The sequence below is a fragment of the Portunus trituberculatus genome, chromosome 17, assembly GCF_017591435.1.
Source record: "Portunus trituberculatus isolate SZX2019 chromosome 17, ASM1759143v1, whole genome shotgun sequence".
Classification (NCBI taxonomy): Eukaryota; Metazoa; Arthropoda; class Malacostraca; order Decapoda; family Portunidae; genus Portunus; species Portunus trituberculatus.
The window spans coordinates 9,693,079-9,698,666 of NC_059271.1; the positions used below are offsets into that span (position 1 = coordinate 9,693,079).

Sequence of the window (5,588 nt, forward strand, 5' to 3'; positions counted from 1 at the left end):
AACCAAGATATTCTATCTCTTTTATAGATATTATAAGGGAGTGAATCGCAATGGAAGATGTCAGCACTCAGAGACATGAGACTTATTTTGCAAATGCTGAGTAATCAGTACTTCATTAATCATAAATTAAAGAACGATGAATATAATTATAATAGAATCATTGATACCTTTTTATAAAGACAGCTACTTTAGACACAACAAAAAACAGTAACATACGTAGTGAATAAAATAGCTGTGAAAGAAGGCAGATATTTCCCAGCCTGTGACTGGTGCGCGGACAGCGGGCACTTGTTACGTCACAGCGCAGAGCGCGTGGAGGCACGAAGTCGACAATCATTCAGTAGATCCATGCCTAAAAATATCCATGTATATCCTGAGTATCTTTTGGTTCTGTGAAGTGAGATACGTGTCTGAATAATCCTCGTGTATTCGGGAACTAGTGGAGAAGTGGCAAAGGCGAATGAAGCAGACGGGCGGTGAGAAACGGAGGACGATGCAGGGAAGCCACAGAGAAAGGAAGGGAGGTGAGGTAAGAGTGACCAGCATGTAATATTATAATGTTTTTAACTTTTACAGTGTTATTCTATTTCCTACACTAATTGTTGTGACATCACGTCATATTATAGAAGTTCATGTATGTGTGTGTGTGTGTGTGTGTGTGTGTGTGTGTGTGTGTGTGTGTGTGTGTATATATGTATGTATATATACTTTTATCAAGTACTCAAAGAATTTTAGTAAGTCTTCCATGTACAATAAGACGGAATCATAAGTAAGTATTTGTCTGTACATTCAAAATTCTTTCTATCGCCTAACACCTTTTAAAATATTTCGATTTCATACCCTGGAACATTTTAACTTTTTAAAGACTAGTATATTTAGAGATGCAAGGTGCTGGGATTTGAATATGAGGAGTCATGGGCATTTAAAAACTGAGAGGCTAAAGCATTTAAAAATAAAGGCAAAAGAGATGTAAATCTGGGTACGGGTATTTAAACGAAATGCTCGTGCGACTGGCGGTGCTGGGTTGTTGCGTGGTTAGGGGAGGAAGAGTGACGGAGTAGGGGTGGGCGGGACTGCTGCGGTATTGCCATATATTGACCTAGCCTGTACTTTTTTTTCTTTTCTTTTGTTGTAGGCAATCATTATGTGAAAAAATATCGTATAGTCTAGTCATATATAATGCCTTTAATCAGCATTCCAAATAGGATGATGATTATTAAATTACCGTCCCACTGGAGTGTCAACCGTTGTGTGATCCTTCTGCGCACCTAAGATTGGTTTGGTCGCCAGTGGTCGTCAAGAGGCAGGAAGGTCTTCATGGAGGCAGTAGGGTCGTGGATAGGAAGTGGAAGTGCCATAGTTTAACTACCATTCTCAACATGCTAAAAACTTACGCAGCCAAATTGGGTCGTGGTAGGGAGCAAGGAATATACAGAGAGGAAGTTTTAGTGTGGGTTAAAGTTTGGAGGACAGCAACGGTGCTGCCATCTGTTGGAAGCGAGTACTTTCATAGAAAACGTTGTTAGGAATAACTTAAAATTTCTCCCATCCTTCCTCCCCCACCCTCTATTTTTTCCTGCACTCTCTCGTGGTTATGAACTTATAAGACAAATAAACCATGTTTATATATATATATATATATATATATATATATATATATATATATATATATATATATATATATATATATATATATATATGTGTGTGTGTGTGTGTGTGTGTGTATGCGTTTTCTGCCCGCTCCCACCTGGACCACACCATACTCCTTGCTTGCATCGCATACGTCGACTGTCTCGTGACCACTTCTGCCCTTGGTGTAGGACTACCCCCTGAGGCCAATGAACATTTCCTGCTTCAATGCCCACGCCTCCTCTCTCAACATACCTCATTACGCCCGGCTCTCCTCCCTGGGCATAACAACACTCGATCTGCCCACCCTCTTGGCGGCCTCAGGCGTCCACCCCTCCTGGCAACCTGCTGTCCTTCGCCTTACTTGTACCTTCTTGAGGAAGACCGGCCAGCTACCACGCCTGTGATACCCACACAGGACTACCCCAGGGCTCATAAAGATTCAAAAGAGGCCACGAAAATCTATGGATCCTTATGAGCCCTGGGGTAGTCCTGTGTGGGTATCACAGGCGTGGTAGCTGACCGGTCTTCCTCAATAAGGCACACGTAAGGCGGAGGACAGCAGGTTGCCAGGAAAGGTGGACGCTGAGGCCGACAGGAGGGTGGGCAGGTTGAGTGTTGTGATGGCCAGGGCGGAGAGCCAGGAGCGTAATGCGGCGGTATGTTGAGAGAGGAGGCGTGGGCATTGAAGCAGGAAATGTTACATGGGCTCAGGGGTAGTCCTCCACCAAGAGCAGAAGGGATCACAAGACAGACGTAGACGATGCAAGTGAGCACTGAGCGTGGTGTGGCTCAGGCGGAGGCTGGCACTGGTTGATGTACCTTGCACTCCTTCCCGTGACTGACTGACTGTTTGAATCTTGTAACGGCGCTCATCCTCCCCCGTTGATGGACGCCCCCATCCCTCACCCCCTTACTAACTGCGATCCGCGCGCCATCTGTTAGAAGTGAGGTTCCCTAAATTTCCCTTATCAATTCCTCCAGCCCGCCCATTGAACCCGTATATCCTCTCTAGAATCCTTGAATCCTTAGTAGGGAGGCACGAGTGGCGCACTCAAGGGGCGTACAAGAAGGGGTAAGGATATGAAGATTATTGAAGAGGAGGCAGTTCGGTCTTCGTTTATTTTTTGATTGGTGTCCTTTGTGCCTCCTCTGTGCATCTACTACCCGGCATGTAAGCCATTACAAGGACCACCACCTCCCTGTGGTACGACCTCAGGACATGAAGTGGGCGAAGCCTAAGGTGGTAGGAAATGGGTCATACTGTCATTCTGCTTGTGGAGGCTCTAAATTTGTGATAAGGGTGTGCGAATGAAGCCAAATGAAGATGCTGTGAGGATCATAGCCAAATAGCTTTATTCTATATATATATATATATATATATATATATATATATATATATATATATATATATATATATATATATTTATTTATTTATTTATACACACACACACACACACACACACACACACACACACACACACACACACACACACACATACACACACACACACACATTTTTTTTTATTGATATGTAACAAAAATAAGGCCTTTGACTAATCAGTGAAATGTGTTTTTGTTGTTCAAATTAGTTTGAAAAACGCAAAAAGCGCATTCTTTTGATTTCAAGACAAACTTCTTCCATCCTGGTAGGTGTTGATGTGTTTTAAATTCACAGAATAAGGTTCTAGGCAAATCGCAGTGAAATTGGTGGAAAAATAGATATCATAGCGCAGCGGGAGCGCCGCTAGCAGTTCCACCAAAATCTTTTTTTTTTTTTTCCATTTTTCAGCGATCTCAATGCTACTTCTCCATTTTTGCGGCACAACAAGGACGCACATCCTGTGGGAGGTGGCACTGATGAGTGTGGTCATAACTACGTGTCGATCTAAGTTGCCTTGCTCTTTCTATACCTCCACTTCTGTCACTTTCCATAGCCTCATTATTTTTGTGTATTATTTTTTTCCTTTATCTTTAAAATATTCTTTTTAAAGTTCTTTCTCTCCTTTCTTTCTGATTTTTGCTGTTGTTATGTTGTTTGTGACCATATTCCCTTTTATATATATGAATAAATAAAATAAATTATGTAAAAGTGAATGTAGAAAGAGAAAGATCATTATCTTTGGATAACTTTTGCTATGGGATATTCAGAATTTTCTTTTGTAGGAATAGATTAAAGAAATGAGTAGCGGGACAAGCACGTGCGTGTCACTCAGCTGACACAGCAAATCGATAAAATTGAAAATAAAGCAAGACAATAGTTCAAACTCACCAAAACAATGATCACTCAATCCTCTCTTGAATATAAGTGGTAAACGGGATTTCTAAATTAAACTTCACTCACTAAGCAACCTCCTAATACAATGACTACTTAAAAAATAGCATATGTGACTCGGGACTAAAGCACGAAATGGTGACAAAAATTTGCGTGAGAGGATGCACGTATCCTCTTCATGTAAACCTATTCTTCCTAAACAAATTTTCACGCTACAGAACCTCCTAACATTGTAATAGACAGCATGTGGGAAATCGACTAAAATAAACAACGATTTTTAACAATACAGCGTAGATACAGTCGATAAAAAACCCACGGATCATCTCAATATTAATCTTTCTCATATTGTAGTAGAAAACACGAAGACCCGAGTAGCATTAGAAGAAGCTGAAGCGAGTGGGAAAATTCAGGTGGTGAACGAGGGTGAAATTGGTGGCGCACCCTTAGCAGTGGCCACCTTATCTAGACGTGTGTAATTACCGGGTTAGTCCTCCAAATTACGTCCACAAATCACTGAAGCGCCAGGTAATCCAGAAATCATACAGGGCTGAGCGACACCTGCTGATTGTGGGGAGGTGCTGTGAGCCTCTCTCATTACCCAGTCTCTCCATAATATTCTCTCACAGAGCCTTGCTACACACTATTTTAGAGTAACTTGTATGTTGTATTAAAGGATATATATATTTCAGTGGATTTTTTAAACGCAGTCTCTCCATAAAAAAATCATCACATTATTTCGCTGCTTCAGTTCCACCTGCGCTCTGTATGTACTGGGTCGGTAAGTGGATAGGTTTTAAGAGGGATTCCTTTGTGTGAGTCCCCAGTGTGTGTTTAAGGTAGTACTGCTTACTTGATTGTTATATGGTAAAGTTGTTACGGTGTTTGTCCCTTGTGTGTGTTTCACTGTTTGATCTGCTGCAGTCTCTGACGAGACAGCCAGACGTTACCCTACGGAACGAGCTCAGAGCACATTATTTCCGATCTTCGTATAGGCTTGAGACCAGGCACACATCACACACCGGGACAACAAGGTCACAACTCCTCGATTTACATCCCGTACCCACTCACTGCTAGGTGAACAGAGGCTACACGTGAAAGGAGACACACCCAAATATCTCCACCCGGCCGGGAAATCGAACCCCGGTCCTCTGGCTTGTGAAGCCAGCGCTCTAACCACTGAGCTACCGGGCGTGTGAGTGTGTGTGTGTGTGTGTGTGTGTGTGTGTGGGTTGATGCTGTTGTTTTGGGCTTTTGTTGTTTCTGTGACGGGTGATGTGACTTATCGTTTTTAATTGTACTCTTTCTGTTGCATGTTTTATATTCACATCTCCATACTATTATTATCGATAGTCGCCTTTTTTCTTTCAAGCTTTCTTTTCTTTTCTTTTCTTTATCGTCAGTCATAATGTTTCTTCCTATATAATATTTGGTCATTTTCATTATCTTGACACTGCCATGAATCAGTTGTAAATTTTTTGTTTTTATATGATAAGTAAGGAAAATATCTATTGTGTTAGAGAGAAAAGTGGTGCGATAGACATTCCCATAAGACAAAATATGTAATGCATCGTAATATTCTCTTGAATTTACGCACATACTCCATTGTGCAGAATAAGAGGTTACGAGAATATTAATGACAAGTGATGTAAGCAAGTTATTAATTATTTTTTTAATGGTCGACTTC

The 5,588-nt window shown here is 41.4% G+C and overlaps 1 long non-coding RNA gene across 2 annotated transcripts in view; it reads left to right on the forward strand.

Annotated features, from left to right (window-relative positions):
• Positions 1-313: 313 nt before the first annotated feature.
• LOC123505140 overlaps positions 314-5,588 on the forward strand; it is a 260,629-nt gene continuing 255,354 nt past the window's right edge. For both annotated transcript variants that reach the window (XR_006675069.1, XR_006675070.1), the window contains exon 1: positions 314-524. This is a non-coding gene — a long non-coding RNA (uncharacterized LOC123505140). The remainder of the gene's footprint in view (positions 525-5,588) is intronic.